The 22,444-nt window shown below is 37.9% G+C and overlaps 1 protein-coding gene across 2 annotated transcripts in view; it reads left to right on the forward strand.

Annotated features, from left to right (window-relative positions):
- The first annotated feature begins 290 nt into the window (after window positions 1–290).
- LOC108620122 (uncharacterized) overlaps window positions 291–22,444 on the forward strand; it is a 71,593-nt gene continuing 49,439 nt past the window's right edge. Inside the window, exon 1 of one of the 2 annotated variants that reach the window (XM_089473455.1) lies at window positions 291–844. The gene's annotated coding sequence lies outside the window, so the exon portion shown is untranslated. The remainder of the gene's footprint in view (window positions 845–22,444) is intronic. The other variant, XM_018017007.2, reaches the window with a different exon arrangement.

Here is a 22,444-nt window from a genome sequence, read left to right on the forward strand (position 1 = left end):
GAAATAGTCCACTTTACATCCCATACTGTATGAGTATTATAGGATATCTAATACTCATCCCTCTCTCCAATGCTTAACGGCAATCTGAATCTGTAGCTGAACAGATATAACGGTTATTTCAGCAGTTAAAACACGGCCTGATTTGAGCTTTTGCAAAGCTAGCAGCGCAAGCTAAGGCTAACAGCAAAAGCTGGGAGGAGCGTGAGCAGGAAAAGCTTTGGGGGCTTTTGCTGTTGCGTCGCTGTTACAGTGTGACAACTTGTTGTGAACGGACGGATGCTTCCGGACTCTCGAGTCGAACGTTGCGATTTCGAATCATTCGTCAACAGACTCTCGTGCGATTCGGTTCAGCTTCAGACACACTCTAAACTATCTCTCTGTCTCGCTCGCTCTCGCACAACGGCAGGCTAAGGCTAAGCAGCAGCAGCTAAAGCATTCCGCTCAGTCAGCATCACTGACAGTCAGCGCTTTGTTAGTCGGAGAGGGCAACAACAACAACAGTTACACTCGCGTACGCATAACGGTTACAATTTTTGAAAAATTTTCGTGTTGTGCTTGCGGATTTCTCTGCGTCTGTGTGTGCGCGTGTGTGTGCGTCTTGATTGTTGTTCTTCTTCTTCGTCTTCTTCTTTTTTTTTGCTGTGCCCAAGCCCAAGGTGTTTGCATCTGCATAACTCGGCGACGTCCAGCCGACTGAGCCAGACGAAAGTCGAATGTTTTGAAATTATTTTCGAAAGCAAAACCAAAACGAAAAGAAAAAAGAAAAATCTAAGTAAACAAGTGTCAAAGCTGTGAGCAAAGGCAGCAAATAGCCCAACGACAACAGAAACAACAAGTTGAGAAGGTGAGTACAGAATCTATGTTAATTATCGTATAGTCCGGCTATAACGACTCCGCCTATAGTGTCCGTACGGTTGTTGCGACAAAATTCTGGTCCCCAGATAATCATATATGAGTAAACTTATATGGTTACAGCGTCTTCCGGGTCGCTTGAGCGTCGTTATAGACGGATTCTGCTGTACTTGAAGCAGAACATTTGAAATTCAATTTGTCAGTTATCAATCAATTTTTAAACTCATAAGTAATATTATATCGAATTACTTTAGTTGTAAAACTTAGATATGGTCTGTGGTTAGTCCACGCCTACTTTATTTAAGGAACATGTCAAATCCGTGCTTATTCCATTTTTATGATATGTGTACTCAATTAGGAGCTGTAAAGATCTGTACATTTGTATTTCTTATTTGTTATATTACTAAACAAAATCCAAAGATCCATGAAGCATAGTATATTAATAGAAACACGAATTCGAATGAAATAATAAGAAAGACAGAAAAACAAATTCAGTCGATTCCCGATAATTAGAAATGGCAAGGGAATCATTTTTTTTATTTTTTTTTTTTGAATTACTCAGAAATTCGAACTATCGAAAACGATTATTTTTTTCAAGGGAATAGAATTTTCGATTTATCGCGATTTTCGATTTTTCGGATTTAGACTCGTCTGTAAATAAATATATTTAAATTAATATCTACTTGGAATTATTGTATCAATTATTATGTATATAATGAACTGAGTTGAGTGTTGAGAATGTAATAATTTAAGTAAAATAGCTTAAAAACACTGTGATCACTTAAACTTTGTTTAATCACCAGCGTCTTTACTCTACCAATGCTCTTCTCGAAATGTTTGAGCTGCACTTCTTGCCATACTGTTGAAATTGAAGTTTTACACGAATAACAGAAGAACAAATTAAAAGAGTGTAAAATATATAAAAAACATGATCATATGATATAACAAATAACTAATGTATTATGCCAAAATATATTAGCAATAGTCATCATTTATTTTTATATTTACAAAATAATACGTGTAATGTAAACAAAGTATTTTTTTTTTTTTTTTATTTTAATTTTTTTTTATTTTATTTATTTATTTATTTATTTTTGTATACATATGTAAATAAGACATAATATTGGAAAATGTATTATTTTGTATTTAAATTGCCAACAATAAGATAATTTTTACAAAAACCAAGTTTGTATTATTTAAATATAAGCAATTGAAACCGTCGCATTCTTTACCAACCGCCGAATACTCATTCATTACCGAAAGGTTGATTGATCTCATTGGCCACGCCCCCAATTGGTATATTTATACTCGCTAAAGTGCAATGTACGCCTTGCTGTCCGTCCGTTCGTTTGAACTTGAGAACATACATATACTCATGGATGGCTTTAAATTGTAATTTGTCAAGCTTTTCCCGATGCGCCCCATTAGGGGCGTGGCGAATTGAGGTATCATACCGGGTGCTAGAAATCCTCTCAGTTGAAATGCTAGAGAACCCAATATCAAAAATGTATGGCGGATTTATCTAGGACCATTTGGGGCATGTATTTTTTACAGTTTTGAATCTAGAAACTCAAAATTTAACAAATGTAAATTTATTATTGATATTATAAATATAGTGCACAAATTGGGGCGTGGCAAATGAGAAAATGAAGCTGGCAGCATTTGGACAGTGAATGAGTATTGTGTAGTCGGTAACGCCCGACTGTTACATTTTTACTTGTTTATAAATTTACTTTTTTATGTTGATGAAAATTGATTTATAAACTTGAATGAATTTGTAACTGAAACGAAAATCTAAATATAGATCCAGCGTTTGCAAAAACTACTCTATAGCAGCAATAGCAATAAAAATTGTGCTATGCTCTCGCTACCGCTCTCATTTTTGACGAGAGCCGTAGCAGAGTTGTAGCCTAACAATAAAAAGTTTGTGCTCTGCTATGCTCTCAGTTTCGTCTCGTCAAAAACTACAGCAGTAGCGAGTAGCACAAAAACAACTGATGTGCTACGCTCTGCCGTAGCGGTAGCTGAAAACAGATAGCGAAAGCGATAGCTGAAAACAGCGAACGAGATGAAATCATAGCGAGATGAAAACGGAGCGAGATGAAAACAGAGCGAGATGAAAACAGAGCGAGATGAGAGTAAAACAAATGTGCGAGAGCGATATGAGCAGGGCTGTCATTTTAGATTTTTTGCCGTCAGATCTGGCAAATGGGAGCGATTTGAGAAAAAATGAAAAAATGTTTTTTATTATTTGATTTCTGTAACTACACAATTTATCCCTACGTTAATTTGACATCAATCAAAAATTGAAGTAAAAATAAACACAAAATAAAATGCGGCTGCTCAAATCGCTCCCATTTGCCAGATCTGACGGCAAAAAATCTAAAATGACAGCCCTGCTCATATCGCTCTCGCACATTTGTTTTACTCTCATCTCGCTCTGTTTTCATCTCGCTCTGTTTTCATCTCGCTCCGTTTTCATCTCGCTATGATTTCATCTCGTTCGCTGTTTTCAGCTATCGCTTTCGCTATCTGTTTTCAGCTACCGCTACGGCAGAGCGTAGCACATCAGTTGTTTTTGTGCTACTCGCTACTGCTGTAGTTTTTGACGAGACGAAACTGAGAGCATAGCAGAGCACAAACTTTTTATTGTTAGGCTACAACTCTGCTACGGCTCTCGTCAAAAATGAGAGCGGTAGCGAGAGCTCAACGAAATGCTACGAAATAGCAGAGCATTTTCAAACGCTGTATAGATCTAAAGGGGTCAGACTTTAATGTGTTTATAACAATCGCATTCATCGCTTCCACTGCTTAGAGTTGGTGTCCTACTGGAAACTCCATTGCTTTTGGAACTTTAAAAATAGATGATTTCAATCAATACTTATCGATTTCGAATAAGCGTGACGATATAATGCTTGAATGGAATATATGTATTTGCGTTCTCATTGGGCATTTGTAGTCATTGGAATAAAAGATTTTAATTTTGCAGAGATTTGGCTTTGCCCTTCTGAATTCGTGTTCATTTAAGCCCAACTCTGAGCGTACTTTTGGCAGAGTTTCGAAAATGAAGCCAAAGACAGCTGAAGAGAGAAACATCTAAGAGTCGCCATCAAAGTTGGCGCTGGCTGTGTGGGATTTCCAGTTCATTAACTTTGCAGAAATATCAACAGAACAACATAAACATAAGGAGTTACGGCGCGGCTGTAAATATAGCTGTAACTCGAAATGTAACTGTAACTGTAACGAGGTCCAACTGGTGTTTGCCCAAACAATTTTCAAGCAATTTTATTTAACTGCCTTCGCAGATAATAAATCATTTCTTTACCCCGTCCAGCCCCCGTCCCGATTTGCCTGCCACCCACACAATGTTAAGTGACTGATGGGCTGCATTTGAGGGCCAGGTGGCTGGTGGCTGGGGCAGGTGGCAGGTGGAACAGACATTAGATGGCCTTAGATGCTGGCTGCTCCTTTCATTTTCATTCATATACATACATCTATATATAGGTGAGTGTGTGTATGTGTGTGTGTCGACTTTGTTGCGACGTTATCTGTTTTTTGCTAATTAACTTGGCTGCCTGTGGCCGAGAGAGCGAGACAGGCAGACATTGAGCGGGATATTGACAATGGGAGCGAGAGGGGCCAAGGAGCGAACGGGGTTAAACTTGAATGCTACGTTTTGAGTTTCTTTGGAAATCAAAAATCTCATTAAAATGTTCGGCAGGCGCGCCCTTTTGTCGAAGGCCTCTTTAACATAAAAGTAAGCAAAGGCAAACAAACAGAAAACAAAATAAGAATAACAATAATAACAATAATAATAAAGAACTGTGGCAATAACAGCAACAACTGTAATGACAACAACAGCCAACAGCCGACAGGCAACAGCTAACAGCTAACAGCCAGCAGCCAACGACAATTACTTAAAGGTTGGCCGCTTGCTTTGCCGTCGCCTCGCCTCACCTCGCCTCACCTCGACACGCCTCGCTGGGAGGCAATATTTATTGTAGTTACATTTTCACTGGCTTTTCATGCGCAGCGCGTTTTCCACTTAGCCAAATAGTCATTTCACAGAGCTTGCCAACGCGCGCCGGTATCCACGGAGCACATGCCAATTGCCAACGAGATTTACAAAGTCGAGCGCTAACAGCACAACGGGTTGGCTAACTAGGCGTATGCGCAATCCAAATAAACTCCATTGTTATGAGCAAATATTTACACTACAACTACAACTGCGTGCGCGCTTTCTCTCTCTCTCTCTCTCTCTCTCTCTCTCTCTCTCTTCCTTTCTCTGTTACATCTGTATTTATTTAACTTATATTGATGCTAATGACTGAAGGATATACATACATATATTACATTTAACTACCTGTAACTAGCTCCAATTAAAAGTCTCAATTAATTTGGTGTCATGTTAGCTTCAAATACAGTGTCCATTATGTTGAAGTGGTATTTATATGGTATGTAATATGATATTATTTAAAATATGTCACTTGATATAGCCATCAGCCAACAATTCAAGTTTTGTTGCTCGACTCGGATTAACCGCAGTCTCAGATGCAACTGATTTGTGATTTCTACTTTCTAGACTCAAATCTTAATACAATGCAATACAATTGAAGCCATAAGCCATTAGCGGTCTGCATTGTGGACTTTGTTTGATTTATTTGAATTGATCTCTTCAGGAACAAACGAATTGTTCTTGTTGGCAAGCTATCCAAAGTTAGCTAAGAACAATAATACAGAAATAGAACATAATAATAAACATAATATCATATTATCATAATAACGAACACATTTTCAGGTTTCTGTATATCATTCATGAGTATAGAATACTGATACTAATGATACTGATACTAATACTAATTGGTAATGGCCGACTGCAATGCTCTTATATCATGATCAATTGCTAGTCTATTCGGCTTAGAGAATCTCGTGAGGTCAATTGCCTTATTTAGCATAACTTTCGAGTGATTTTTAAAAGTTTGAACTTATCACTAGTTGTTTTCCAGAATTTATGGTGCACTTACTATGTAAAGAAAAATCTAAATTGGTGTACATTTGTTGGATAAGCTAGGTTCAATTGGTGATGCAGTGCGAGTGAGGTTTTGATAGAGAATGTTATATGGATGTTAATTATTGGTTATCAGAGAGAAGGTTGACGAGCTGACGTCTCTTAGCTTTCTAATGGTTCTGAAATGTGGCAGCTTTTATTCAAGTCGGTTGGCGTAAACCTCCTTCAGTCGATTGCTGGAGCGATTTGAGTGGAAGGAAATCTGAATTTCCCTGCGCAGACATGAGTTTCGGGCGAGCCTGAGGCTAACGTTTTGTTTTGCTTCACCTGGAGTTTGTGGTCGTACCTCCATATTACACATGTTGCTTGGGGATAGTTTACATTTGCTTTGTAGCATCTAGGACATCTGAATAAAACGGGATCGACAGGTGCCAGCGATTGTAACAATGTGGGGCTAGAAAGTGGGTCGGTTGGTCTAATGTGAGCCAGAAGCGTTTCACCGTCCTGGTTTGTACAAAACGGTGCTATTTCATGTACAGTGGAATCCGATTAGAACGGCGCTCAAGGGACTGTCGCTATTCTCGGAAGACGCCATAACCATATAAGTATACTCATATCAGATTATCTGGGGAGCAGAACCAAAGTCGTTATAACCGCATTCTACTGTGTTTGAAAATTTAAGTTTCGGATCGAGCTCTCTCTTAGACTTTTCAATATTAAATTCAGTTCATACTTTCCTAAATGAAATAATGATCATTCTTCATAATCTTTGTACATTTTATAACATTTGCTTAGTTGACATTTTGGATACTAATTCAATTTGTTTTTCGCTTCAAGTCGTGCGATATGAAGCTGTAGCTGCACGAGCTAATACCATCAAATGAAAAATAAAGAAATGACAGCTCATTGGAATTAGTGCACATTTTTAGCTGCAAGCGATTATGTGCTTAAAATGACCTTGGCCTTGCCCTTGACCCTCAGATAATTGAATTGGAAAATAGTCGACAAAGACTTAACGTGCTTAAAATATTTGCTCATTGCATTTACATATTATTATTATTATTATTATTATTATTATTATTATTATTATTATTATTATTATTATTATTATTATTATTATTATTATTATTATTATTATTATTATTATTATTATTATTATTATTATTATTATTATTATTATTATTATTATTTAACGATTATATATTGAAATGATAAATGATTTGGTGGTAATGTTGATCAGGTCGTCGAGCTGAGTCGATATAGCCATGCCCGTTGGCCATCTGTTCGTCCGTATGAGCGCAGAGATCTTGTGAACCACTGAAGCTATAGTCTTGAAATTTTGTATGGATACTCGTTTATACCAATTCATAATTTTGTTCTTTTCGAAAAATCATTTCACATCTTTCTTATTGAGGTTCGATTGCTAATTTAAACTCAAATAAAATGTTGAAATACAATATTATCAATTAATAATATTACCTCGCTCTGTTTGATAAATATAGAAAGTTTGATAAATATAAGACTCGGCTTGAGCACTCTTACTTGTTTGTATGAATGAATAAATTTTTATGAATTGAATTTTTAATTAAGTTCAATTCAAGCACATCTGAAACTTATCAACTTAAACTCCAGAGAGTTTTTTTGTATGCTACAAAAGTTAAAGTTTATTATTTGTTTTATTTAATAAATTTGAAAAGTGTTGCCAGCATTTTCAATTGACTCTTTGATCAAAATACTTTTAAAGCAAATTAATGACTTAAGAGCCTGAAATGCACATTTAAGACAATTCACATCTAGTTACAATTCGCCTGGATATAATGCAATAAAATTTTGATAAAGGACGTCATTGGACACTTAGGGCAGCTTTCAACTACTTTTAAATCGTGGTTTACCATGTACAAAAAACCAGTGAGGGAGACAGAGAGAGAGAGAGCGAGCGAGAGAGAGAGAACAGGACGGGCTTCCTTCCCTCTCTTTGTCACTTTTATATTAATTGAAATATGAAATTATAATTGCATTTTTTTGCTTTTATTTATTTTTTTTGCCAACATTACATGAACAACAACAATGAGCCGAAAAATCCATAGCGCTCGCTCGTATTTCTCACAGCTCCCAGCCCGCTCCCAATTGATGACAACACAATTTGAGTAAGCCTTCTGTGTGCAGAGCCAAAAAGAGAATTCAAAATGAGATAGTCAACAACGACGAGTGAATACACTTCCTCACTGAAATAAGTTTCGTTTCATGGAAGACTTGGCATGAACAGATGGGAGAGTGTAACTCCTGTTAGCTGAGCTTGTCGAGCAGTTGTGACTTACTTGTAGCTTTACATATACATATGTATATGTATATGCTTTAGAGCGAAGCAGACTTCACTTTCCCAGCTGAATACAGGTCGTGCCAGAGTTGAGAGTATACAAAAATTATAATTAAATAACGACTACCAAGGAGCGACAGGCGGTTGGAGTGGGAAGTGGGCGTGGAAGTGGGCGTGCATGTGCTGGGTCTGAGTGTGGTTCCTTCGCTATGTGTAACCAGTTGGGTCAACAGCTTGGCCAGGATGTGGCCATAATTCAGTTGGCTGCCATCGATTTGGCTAAAATGTGTCAACAACGGTAGTCGGGGCCATGAAGGACTAACTAATGCCGAGCACTGTGCGTGCGTGTGTGTGTGTGTGATATCAAGAGCAGCTAGGAACAATACAGCAACAACTATCATACTAATAGTCAAGCCACTGTATGTGTGTGTGTGTGTGAATGTTTGTTATGGGGATGTGACAGGCGGCTGTCATTTGTAATGCGCTGCGTGTTACAAAATACAAAAGTATCATGTCTCGCAACAATAACTCACACACAAGCAACATAAACAATGTGACGCCTGCACATTTGCAAGCTGAAAGGAACTCACACACACACGCACACCTCGGCAGTTGCATGAGAACAATGTGCACAGACAATTTCTTTCCATTTTTTTGAAATAAATGTTTACAGACATTTTGCACGATTTTGCGACTCGGGCAATGCATTTGCTGCAGATGAGCTATATGAATATAAGAACATATATATTATGCATATGTATATATGTATATACTAGTATTACGTATGTTTATATGTGTGCGTGTGTGTGTGTGTATTCAAACACTTTCAAGCGCTGACATTGCATTGCATCAAAGACTTAAGGCGCCTCAGAAGCTCGGCTATGCCAAAGCACTCGAGTCAACCTGCGGCACAAGTCGTAAAATCTTTTGCTGCTGTATGGGTGTGTGTATCATTTAGCACTCACACACACATACATACAGACTCACATATAGCACACACCATATAAGATAGCTTATTCAACTATTTATGCCACTTCATTTGCGTGCGCACTCACTCACCTTGCTTTGCGTTTTTCACGACATTGCAAAACTAACTCTACCCTGTAGTTCCCTGCAAATGGATCAAATGTCTTGATTATGAGCATAAAAGAGTCTATTGAGGGCGTCTTGCAACTGAGTCTTAGATTTCGAAACTTGAATCAACCTAAACTCTTTCAATTTGTCTATTTCAAGTCAATTAGACATGCTGCCTGTGAGAGCAGATTCAACTGAGCTGAAATCTGATTGAAAAACACTCTTATATTACATTCACTTTACAAAATATCTTCTACACTCTTAAAGCGTAATAATAATTACATAAGGAACAGCAACTGATCCATGATACATGAGAACCTGGTATTTAGAAAGAGATCTCAAGATTCCGAAGTTGGCTAAAAAGTACATAGAGAGATGAAATTCTCATCCAAATAGCCTCGCCAGTTCTCTCTAAGTCCTATCAAGCCCCGCAGCTGTGCTAGGAGAATAAGAAACGCCGCCATCCTCAACTGGACCTGCATGATCGTGTCTTGTCTGTATCTTTCATAATAACTCCGTGAGCCTTACCCATATCTGTACCCCCCAAATCATATTTTCTTCCCTTGGTTATGTATTCCTTGTTAGAATTAATATAGCCTTCAGTAGATATAGAGAGATCCACTCCAAATGGATCACTTGTCTTGGCTTTCTAGGGAGTTACTTCTTTATACTCATGCCAGCAATGGATGTAGGAAAATGATTTCTAAGGTGGGTCGACAGGCGGACAGAAATCGAATTATCTCATCATGAATTTGACTGCTTTAATTTCCCTTTCAAGCAGATTAGAAACATGTGAGGGTTGGTCATCTGGGCTGGAATCTGAGCTGTCATCTGCATAAGGCAGACAATATCTCATGTCTGACGAGTGCCTGAAGCATCTTTGAATGGCAGCAGACAGACATCATGAGAAGAGGATTGCTCCTGTGCCTGTCTTGGATTTTTTAATTCAACGGAAAAGTGTCCTTGCTCAATGCAGACTTAAAGCCTGCAAAGCCTTTGCGCTTTTTGTGCAACCCTGGACTGAAATCTTCTACTGAAATTTGTTAGACAACATTTTAAAACTCTAATTAAAATTGGAGCTCATCTAGGGAATTTTTTTATTGTAAGAAAGGTTGTGCATTAATTTTATATTTGTGCAGCATATTTAATTTAATTAATTATAACTTAGCCCCATGTATTTATGGCGAGATAAGTAATATTTCAAAACTTATTTACGAGTCTAAACTCGACGGACCATCTGGCAGCCCTGCAACGTAGCCATATTTTTAATCAAAGATAGACTCAACTCTTGACGATAATAATTCCTTTATTTAGTTCAAGTAGATTTGTTGACATCACTTTTTGAATAAAATGTCACTTGAGTCTGTAGGGCGTATTGTGCCCGTCTCTTTCATAAGAATATTTAGGTCTCAGAATCATATTTATTATGTGTCCTGTCAAAAGAGTCGATATATTCAATTTTTCAAAGAAGGCTTCCTCATTCGCGTTTAACTTTTCGCATTTGGTTTCAATTAGATTTAATTCTTCATTCCCTCTCTAGAATCCACATCCATTCCCAACATACAATTACTATTGATTATATAATATATTAAAACTCATACCATAGATCTGTCATTTAGAGGGTATCTTCCAGTTGCGCATCGGCATCTTTGAAGCGTTTTCCTTTGACTATACAGAGACCTTGCAATGCAGAACATGCTCATACTCAAACTGATGCTGGAAGCTTGCGCAAATGGTTTTGTGAGATTAGCTTTTTATAATCAAATAGAAAGAAAGCAAAGGCAAAAACGAAAATGAATATGAAAACGAGAAAGAAATATGCGAACTTCTTTCGCATTTTCATTACTTTGAAGCACAAAGTGAATTTGTTAGGGATACTTTGCATTTTTAATGGCCCAGTGGCATCAATTAAACACTTTTACTTTTATTTCTTACTTCTATTTGGTCCAGCGGCAGCCACTCGCCAAATATATATAAATATTTAAAGACGAATTGCTCAAATACTCAGCAGCAGCGCTGCACTCGCGTCTCTTCCCCCCTTCCTTTCTCCCTCTCTCTCTCTCTCTCTCTGTCTCTGTCTCTAACTCGCCCATAGAGATAGATGGAAGCACTTTAAAGGTTGAAAACCTATAGGGCACTTGGCAACTCGCAGCTGCAACAGCTGCAACAGCAGCAACAAATAATAAAATAAAATAAAAACACAAAATGTTCAATTTAGTGAAGTGCGCTTGGAGAGCACCTCAGTACAAAGTAGTTGGCATTATATTATAGCTTGCCCCGGATCGTCGAGGCGAATCCAAAGGCCGCTGGCAGGAGCGCCAGCTGGAGGACGCTCAAGGAGCATCTGTGTGCCAAACATTTTCTGATTCGTTTAAGATACGTTTCAGCAGACAAACTCTGCATTCCGAGCAAAGCGTTTCTGCTGCCTTTTGAGCCAATGGATTCTCACTATTTAATAATATTCTCTGAAACGAAGTGAGTGAATTTGCTTGTCTCTGGAAATATGTCTTTACATCTTTAGAATCGAAAAGTAACAGCAGACGGATGAGAAGTAGGCAAGGCCCAGAACTATATACAAAAGTGTATGAATGTTGTCGACCAGTGAGTCTTAGTATAGCTTTAAGCTAGCTTTAACTTAACCTAAGCACAGGGTGTTCATAGGGCGTTTCAGAGTGCTTTGTTAAACGTGAGGAAATAATTGATGAATAAACTTTTTTAGTTTGAATAAATATGCTAAGAAAACCAAATAAAATAATATATATAAAAGAATAATCACTGTACTCTGTACTCTGATTTAATTATATCCGACCAATATTGGGCATTTTAATAAGTTGTTTTAGGTATAAATATTTTTTGTTTCGAATGGCAATAGTTTTTATTTTTATTTTATATATTTAAAAAATTTTATGTATATATATTTAATTTTTTAATAATTTGTAAAAATATTGTATGTTTAAAGCCCACAGTCATATCATTCAAAAAGTATTTGATTTCTGGCTCGCTGATAAATTCTGATTGAAATTGAGTCGCTCACAATTTTCAGGAGTTGTATGTATTTATTCTTCACATGTATTTCTTCCAAGTGTTTCCTCTAAGTATTACGTCTAAGTAGGACTACATGATGTGTCGATCTATACCTTAATGACACTCTGTTTATTTCTCCGTTTAGAAAAGATTTATCTTATCAAATACAATAACAATCTATGTAATATATTTTGAAACATAGATTAGCTGAGCCATCACGACAATATGATTCTAAGTTGTTTTTAACGCTTTAATAAACAAATATTGAATAACTTGATCTTTGATTGATTGAGATTGAGCTTCAGAGGTGATAAACTGTGTGAGGCAATGTTATCGATAGATCAACCGTATCTGAATTATCGTTGATATGCATTATTAAAAAGCCAATTTCACTATTTATATTATTTTGTTATTAAAGATTAATTTCAGTTATACTTAAATTATTAAATTGAATTAACACGAATCATGATTTCATTATGCGATCAACTGTCTTATCTATTTGAGCTTTCCCATCTTTTATTCATTATTATTATTATCATCATAATTATTATCATCTTTTCTTCTCAACTCTTATTTTTCTTCATATTTCATTGTTGCTAAGCAGCAAACCACTTCTCAGTACGATGGCTACTACACGACTCTTCTTCTTCTACTTTACTATCAACGGCTCATAATAACTAGCTCAAATCAAATTTAGTTCGCTACGAACGACATTCTGGTTCATTTGCCAGGGACTTTATCATTTTTTTGGGATCCTACATACATTCATCGTCCTTGATATATCAACGATATTTCAGACAACATTCCTGTGTTACTATCGATCCTCAAGTTGAGACTCTCAATTATTGTTTGCTGCGTAGCTGCAGGAGTTGTTTTTATTTGGGTGATTCAGCTTTAAGCTTCCGGAGAGAATGAGTCGGCGTTTGTTGGTTCGGGCACGCCTAATTTGACACCTTATTGCCCCGTTTTAATTTTATTTTTATTCTCCAACATTTTTTTTTTTTTTCCGTTAATTACAGTGTTGGCCATTGGTTGCCCTGGGCGGCTGTTAAGGCAGCCAGTTTGGCCGGCTGGCCGAATATTTTACGCTCGAAGTGGCATCAACAAGAGCCAGCAAAAACAATTCGAAAGTTAAGTGAGCCGGTGCTCGAGCAGAGGGCGTTCAAACAGGGCCAACAGGCAGGCAGTAAGCACATACAGATTCAACCACACACACACACACACACACGCATGTGACCGCACCCTTATCCATAGACACACACACAGCTAAAGCCTCTGGCGGAAATGGCCATGCAAAGCGTGCCAATATTTACGGCGTACAGTCTGTATTTGCCGCATTTTTATAGGTGGCAGCCGCAGCAGCAGCGGCGCGACGGCAGTTGCAGCTGCAGCAGCCGCAGCCACAGTCGCAGCCGCAGCCGCAGAGTAAAAATATCATTTACAGTTGACAATTGTCAAAGGATACAGAGCCGTTTGCCGTCCACACCCTGCAGACGCTGGCCAGGAGACGGGCATAAGGCATTCACTCAAAAATACGCAACTGGCAAGGATAATTGTCAGCTGAGGGGATGGCTCATACAGGGTATCTGCTGGACGAGTACTTTTTACATTTGTTTATTATACTCATTCACGAAAGTGAATCAGTATATTGGTTTTGTGCAATGTCCGTCTTGCTGTCCGTCCGTCTGTCCGTCTGTCCGTCCGTCCGTCTGTCCGTCTGTCCGTATGAACGCAATCTATTTCGGCGCTATTGAAGCTAGAGACTTGAAATTTGGAACACATACTCGTGTATATCTCCGATTTATAAAGTGTTAAAATTTTCCCGATCCGCCCACTAGGGGCGTGGCAAATCGGAAAATGCATTTTCCGATATACCAGAAATCATGTTTGTTGAAGAGCTAGAAAGCTGAAACTTGGTATGTAGGTCCGCGTTGACCACCCAAGATCACGAGCTATGGCGGATATATCTACGCCCATTGGGGGCGTGGCAAATCGGATAAAACTGTATCTCCTAAAGTTGTAAACCTAGAATGCTGAAATTTTGCACGTCAGCTAATGGTATGATTCTATAAAGTCTGAAGATAAATTATAAGTCTACGCTCGTTGGGGGCGTGGCAAATCGGACCTGAAGATATAGTGATTTTTTAAATTCTCCTATATTTTGGACACTATTGATGGCAGAGACCTCAAATTTTGTATATATACTCGGACTGATCACCCAAGACCAAAAAGTTTTGTCGGATATATGTCCGCCCACAGGGGGCGTGGCAAACCGCAAAAGTTTATATCTCCTAAAGTATAATAGCTAGAAGCTTCAAATTTGGATACTTGAGTTACTGGTAGCCTCCTCTATCGATTCCCCAAAAATAATTTTTACGCCTCTTTAGGGGCGTGGCATATCGAAAAATACCCTGTAATTTTCACATTTTTTTAGGGTAAGCATTCAAACTTTGCAGTTAGGGTAACGTTATCTCTTTCTAAAAACTGACCAAAAATGAGGTGTCTACGCCCAGTTGGGGCGTGGCAAATCGGATAAAACTGTATCTCCTAAAGTTGTAAACCTAGAATGCTGAAATTTTGCACGTCAGCTAATGGTATGATTCTATAAAGTCTGAAGATAAATTATAAGTCTACGCTCGTTGGGGGCGTGGCAAATCGGACCTGAAGATATAGTGATTTTTTAAATTCTCCTATATTTTGGACACTATTGATGGCAGAGACCTCAAATTTTGTATATATACTCGGACTGATCACCCAAGACCAAAAAGTTTTGTCGGATATATGTCCGCCCACAGGGGGCGTGGCAAACCGCAAAAGTTTATATCTCCTAAAGTATAATAGCTAGAAGCTTCAAATTTGGATAGTTGAGTTACTGGTAGCCTCCTCTATCGATTCCCCAAAAATAATTTTTACGCCTCTTTAGGGGCGTGGCATATCGAAAAATACCCTGTAATTTTCACATTTTTTTAGGGTAAGCATTCAAACTTTGCAGTTAGGGTAACGTTATCTCTTTCTAAAAACTGACCAAAAATGAGGTGTCTACGCCCAGTTGGGGCGTGGCAAATCGGAAAAACCTGTATATTCTACAGTATTAGAACGAAACTTAACTACTAAATTGTTGATGGGATGTGAATGAGTATTCCGCAGTCGGTAACGCCCGACTGCAACGTTCTTACTTGTTTTTATTCAGTTTACAAGTGAAATGTATTATATTGGTTCAGTGCAGTGTGAAAGCAACTGTTGGCCGCTGCTAAAGCTTGAAACTGAAGCTCAACTCAAGCCCACCTCAATCAACAGGCCACGCCCAGCGCTCACCTGGCCACAAAGTGCGAAAATCAATATTCTGGGTTAAGTGACATTCACACAGCCGTGCTTTGGGGTTTCACTGTACCGCAGCTAACAAAATGTAACAAAGCCACAATATTTCGGCTAATTATGCTGCAGCACAATTCCAATTCCAATTCCAGTTCTTTTATTAACTTTACGCCCGCAGAGTTTGAGTTCATTTAGATTTTTCTCTATTTACATAGCGAATTGAAGTTACCAAATTTTAGGCGTTTCTAGATTTACGAAATACAGTTACATTAACCTGCTTATGCGAGGTGAGTTCCATAAGTGTTGCGAGTGTTGTTTTTTCACAAGCTGCAAAATAGGATCTATGTTTTATTTCGGGCTTTATGCTGATACGTATATCCCTCACTCATGCCGAGAAGTTCGAGTCCTTTTAATGCTTTGCATTGCTGACAGTTACTTAGCTTGAAAGTGTTTTAGCTACCCAATCGATTTTCATCTATTAAAATAAAGCTGAGATTGACTTTTGCTTTTTCTTGAAGAAGAGGATCGACGACATCGAAGAGACATATAAGATATTAAGAAATTATCTTTTTAAATGCTTCGAGAATTGGAGCAAACTTAGGCCAGAAATGCCATCAAAATACTGCGTATGTTCCTTAAGAGTTCGCATAGTAAATAATTTGTATTGAGCATAGCTCAGCTTTTTGACGAGTTGGACGGGCTATCATAGTTCATGCAAGAAGCCAAGCAATATGAGAATAAAAGATTAGAAAATTTCGAAAATAAAATTTACAAATGGAATATCTTAACGAAACTTGATAACAAACTAGAGAGTCTTTGGTTTTGCTTAAAGAATTAATTAAGTCTTGATATATGTATGTATATATGTATGTGTGTATGTATGTATGTATGCATGTATGTTTGTATATGTGTATGTATGATGATAGCTCTAAAGATTTTTAAGGTAAGAGGAAGAGGTAGAGAGGGAGCGAGAGTCTTGCAAGAAAGCCGTGCTAGCTTGCATGCGATTAGGAATTGAGCTGTCTCTACAGCTTCTTGATTCCAGCAATCAGCGCTGCATTTAGCATTCAGATTTTACTGCAGTGGCTTGCCAAATAGATTTATAGCTGAGAGAGACTTCAATATGCATTGAGAGTGCATTAGTTAGTCGTGTGATTTGCTCTCTATTCTTCACATGATGCTTTTGTTCTCAGATCCAATCCGTTTAATTACGCTAAGCTGGTACTCACAACTCGAGCATCTTCGCATTAATTCATCATTTGAATAGCGCAGCTGCTTGCAGTAAATTTTCCACAAATGAATTCAATTCCGTACGCAATCATACACAATTGACATCATTTGATAGAATCCGCTTATATTTCTGCTCCCCTCCTTATTTATTTGGAAGATATTTAAGGTAAATTTATCTGTAATCGATCTAAAATAATTGGATAGCAATTTTGTTTAGTAAAGCAGTCAGATATTACATGGCAGCGAGGCGTATACTTGATATTTTAGCAGGAAGAGAAAATTCATTTATTATTATATACTGATAAAATTGTGTCATTGTTTATTTTTTTTTTTATTTCTTAGTATAATTTTTATTTATATTTTTTTAAATAGATTTAAAAGCAAAAAAAAAAAAAAAAGACGGTATACATTTTTTTTTTTCGAAATAAAAATGTAATTTTCATATCCTTTTTTTTTTTTTTTATATGTATATACTTTGTAAAATACATTTTTATGACATGTAAATCAAAATGTTTTACATATATTTTAAGAATATTGTATATGCATATGTGATGTATTTGAATTATATGTTTTATCTATTAGCTATAAATATTGTACTTCAATCAAATTATGTCTTTCTCTATTTTTTTTTTTGCGTATAATTGGAATGTTGCTTATATAAGGATCTGAATGTATTTATTCAAATGAACTATTTCTCTTTATAAACTCATATAAAAATTCAAACCTAATCAGTTAAACAGCACTGTTCATATAAATAGTTACACCAACTGCATTCATTGTCACTTGCTCGCAGTTAACAAAAGTTTACTAAAGTCAACAAGAAATGAAATTAAAGAAGAAAAAAGATTATTTAAATCTTATGAAAATTAAATGCAACTGTAGAGGTAAATCTTTGTGATGCTGCTCATCTTGGTTTGTAGCGAGTTAAAACCTAGGAGTAGAAAAGTTATTTAATATATTATTAAGTACAAGTGCATCTCGCCTTTGAATTGCAGGTGCAAGTGCATGAATATTCACCTGAGAGTTAATATTGAAATATTTTTGTGGCGCTGCCTGAATGATTTTCCAATATTGCCAGCACGACGAACTAGCTGTAAAGGATTTAAACTGAATAGAAATTAAGTTGGGAATTTCCGCATCAAATATTAAAATGTAAAATGCGAGCTAAAGACTCTGTTCGATCAAATAATCTCGCCAAAAATGTTGATTCAAAGATACAAAGCCCCGGACTTAAAGAGCTGCTGCGGCAGCAACTGTTCCCCTGCCGTATTTGCACATCCGACACCGACTTTCATTTACGGGCTCTTCACAGCTTCTGGTCAAACACTCGAGAAATCCCATTTGTTGTTCTTATTCTTGCTTTGTTGTGGTGTGTGTGGCATAGCGAGCAATGATTCAAATTGCTTTTTGTATGCTTGACCCAGCCTCTGCTTTGTATTATGGTGGCACGTGTACCACAAAATCAAAATCTGAATCAGAATCTGAATCAAAATGAAAATCAAAATCAAAATCAAAATCAGAATCGAAATCAAGGTTCTGCAAATATAAACTAGCTTGTTTGCGAAAACTTTCAATGCGTACTTTAGCCAAGTTGTTTCTTCTCTCTGTGTGTGTGTGTGTGTGTGCGTGGCAATCATTGCATTCCACTGCATTGATTGGCTTGCCTCGGGGAATGGTAAGGCAAACTTGTCGTGGGCCTAGGCTGGGCCACGGCTCTGGGCTAAGTGTGGCTTCGGATGCCTCAGCTGCCTGGCAATTGGCGCAAAATGCATTCCATATTGCAGCGCAGCCTTTGTTGCGGCTCGGTGCCGAGGGAGCGAGCCATTCCCAAATGCAGCCCGAGCAGAGCAGTTTTTATTAGCTCGAACTCTTCAACTCTAGTCGCCTGCCTGCCAGCAGCTCTGCATGGCAAATCTGTTCGACAAGAAGTCGCACAACAATTGCAGTCTCTCTCTCGCTCTCTTTCTCTCTCACACACACGTCAGTGAAAAACTGCATATGTTGCAGTAGCCCTGCAGCTGCATTATAGCACATAATTGAAAAAGCCAGGACGAGCTGACTTGAGCCCAGAGTTGACTTCGACGTGCGTGGCCGAGCACTTGTTAAATGCCAAATTTGTGGCGCATGAAACCTTGAAGCTAATCTAAACTCGCTCCTAAAGATCTGTGTGAAATGCAAATGGAAAAAGTTTTCGAAACTATTTCCGCGGAAAAAGTGCGCTTCAAAGTTTTTATGGGCGAAAGTTTAATTTTCGGCTTTCTAGCTCGCTCTTCCGGTCTCTCTAGATCTAGCTCCCCCTCTCTCTCTGCCTCTCTCTTTTTATCCTTATATTCGCCTTCATGCACTGTTCAAGGATATTTGTAGTCATCAATTGTAATTGCTTGTCTTTTACCAGCAGCTTAAAGCTAGTTGAAAGTAGTTTTGGTTTTCCTTAGCCTTAGCCCTAAGTTCCTCCTGGATATCTAGAGACAAGTACTAGAAATTATCGTATCTTATACTGGCCTATCTATCCCTCCTTAAGCTTTTCATGGCGTTTACTTTCAACGCAATAAATATATTCTCTAGATTGAATATATATTTTCCCAAAGTAATTTGTCTTTTTTTTTTTTTTTTTTTTTTTATTTTAATAAGATGAATTTGGTAATGGTAATATACAGAAGAAATTTAGTAGCTCTGTTTGCCAAATTGAGCAAGATATTTACAATGTGTAGCATTAGAAAAAGAGTTGAGACTTCAACACAGTGCAATAGAAACAAGAGATTCTCTGCCCAAAGTTGGTATTACAATTATTCTACGACTATTTTATGCACACATACAAAAGCGCATGCATATACACAGACGCATGCATCCACACGCACGCGCTCTGCTTACTGCGCTGTAAGCAGCGAATGCGCTTGGGCTACAATATAAGCTGTATTAGGGAAATAACCTTTGCCTAGATTATATAATCTTAATTATCTAATCTACACAGTAAATCCGAAACAACTGTGACAATACCACTTAAAAACCCAATTGATATGATCGATTATTATCGATAAAACGAATATTTATGAGTTATCGAAAACGTATAATAAGCTCGTTACGCGAATGGTATACGCGAGTTTTCATGTAAAACATCAACTGATGTGGTTTACGAGATGACTGCGTACATATGGCTATATAGACTCAGCTCGTAGAGAATAGTGAATAAGAATCGGATCTATTAACATCCTTCCATTTTCCATTTACAAATGGTTCAGGGCATACAAAAATAGCTCTAGTCATATGGAAAGTATTCCACATTTATGTAGTTCGGAAAGCCTGCACTGGTATATGGGTAATTATAAGTCTGAGTTTAGATTCAAGCTTATTTAAAATGTTTCCAGTTCCATATGCTGTCAGCAACATTTTCATTCTCATATTCCCTTCATTAACGGCTACTTGAATATGATCAGGGTTTATAATCAGACAATCAGGCAATCCCAATAGATTTTCAGTTCGATATACTAACAAGAGCATTTTGAGCTTCATATTCACTTTTAAGGTCTTTCGCTTGCGCTGAATCCGATTTAAAATGGCTAATAAAATTTTCAGATTATTTAGGTCCACTTTCAGCCATCTGATTCCACTGGGCTCAGATAAGTCCTGCCTTATCCGTGTGTATGTGTGTGTGATTATAGATGGAAAAGTTTGAATATGAAAAGAGTTTCGTTAGTCTAATGGATTCTAATGGTTGATGTTTTGCTTAAGCAGTGCCTCGCTTAGTTGGCAACATTTGTTAGCCATGATCTCATTTGGCCAGGGTGGAACTGAAACGTGTGGGATTTTCGTGATATTAGCAAATATGAAGCGGCTAGAGGTGCGCTACACGTGACAGGAAAAGTCGAGTGAGCCTCGAGCCGGGCAGCTGGCGACATTAATGAATAAGGGTTTGTGGCAGGACGCAAAGCCATTAAGTGCACAGAAAAGCAGCCAAAGCAACAGCTAAGGGCGCACAGAGCAAGCGAGCGCAGCTGGAGCGTAATGTTGTCTATTTAAAGAAGTCGGTTTCTTTCACTAACATATGTGCTATATCTGTTGCATGCTCTCCCATGTGTGTGTGTGTGTGTGCACTTGAACTGTGCGCCACAAGTGTTGAAAAGTGTCGAAAAGGGTGTGCTCTAGAACGCTTGGCTGGCACTCACCAGCACTTGACTGTATGTGTGTATGTGTGTGGGTGTGTGTGTGTGGTGTGTCTGTGTGTGTGCAAGGTCAGCCAGCTCTATCTACACATTGTCGAAGTGAGCACAAACGCGACTCAGAGTAACACACGCCCACACACACACACACACACATAGACACAACTGTTGATATTGGACTGGCTCATAGAAGTCGCACGACATTGTCACAACAATGCAAATTGTCTATTTGTTGACACAACGTGAGTTGATTTTCCTTTAATACCAAATTGTTTATTAAAGACAGAGAGAGAGAGAGAGAGAGAGAGAGAGAGAGAGAGAGAAAGAACGAGAGAAAAAGAGAGGGAGCCTAATGCCTTACGCTTTACCACTCAATTCAAAGGCAATTCAATAGAAATGCCACTCGAATCGAAGGAATGTTCACATATGTTGCCCAAATCATTCATTAATCGAGACTTGAAGCCGAGCCTTGGCGCAGACTTTAAGCTCAGAGCGTGTGTGGGCAATATTCATGAACTTGGCCAACTCGGTGTGGCTAGCTGGCAATTTGTGAATTGAATGGAGCCCAGCAATTAGGGGCAGGGTGTTGCAGCTGATTTGTTTTGCTTAGCTCTGGCATTGACAATGCGGAAAGCGGAAGCATAAATAACATGAATAATGCACGAACTTTAATATTCATTCAATTAAAATGCTCGAAAGCAAACAGCAGCTCAAATGCAAATCACTTGGTCTGCCGCACTCAGAGCTGAATATTTAATTTCATATTTACTACAGCGTGAATCCCAAGCAAATTAGTTCTGCAAATCTAAAGCTGACCATAGTAATCAAAATAGAAGCAGCTGCTGCCAGTCCACAAACATTTCTCGCTCTCTTCAGCTTGACCAACTGCATATTTGGCTTAGTCTCTGTGCTCCGGCTGTCTTGGCTGACAGGTGCTCATTGAATGCAGTCAGCCAGCTGTCATTCTCGACCCGTTTCATTGAATATGTCGCTCAAATTGCAATTTTATTCAATTCAATTCAATTCAATTCACTAACCAACGACAACAACAACAGCAACAAGAGATAAATTGCACTCGCACTCATGCAAGGATGCTGCTCTGCGTGTGTTCCGCTTGGTTAGAGCTAATGAAGTGGCATTAAGCTGGAATTGCTACGCTAATAGTATATAATAATATTCACTGCAGCTGAATCTAATAGTTATGCAGCGTATATATTATCAATATATTATGTAGATGGTGTTTGCTACAAAATTAATCACCCGAAAACAAACTTAAACAACTCTTGTTCTGCGTGTAAATGTGTTTATTGAATTCATTTGAATCTATTAAATCTAGTCCAGAATTTACAATTCTGAAATGGTTAAATCGAGGTGATTAAGGGACTGTGAGAATAACTAATCGGTTATGCTACATTCATTCATTATGCCCCGTTCTTGCGGAGTAAACCGATTCATGGCACTTCGATT

The sequence above is a fragment of the Drosophila arizonae genome, chromosome X (genome assembly GCF_054131065.1).
Source record: "Drosophila arizonae isolate 15081-1271.41 chromosome X, UAZ_ARI_1.0, whole genome shotgun sequence".
Taxonomy (NCBI): domain Eukaryota; kingdom Metazoa; phylum Arthropoda; class Insecta; order Diptera; family Drosophilidae; genus Drosophila; species Drosophila arizonae.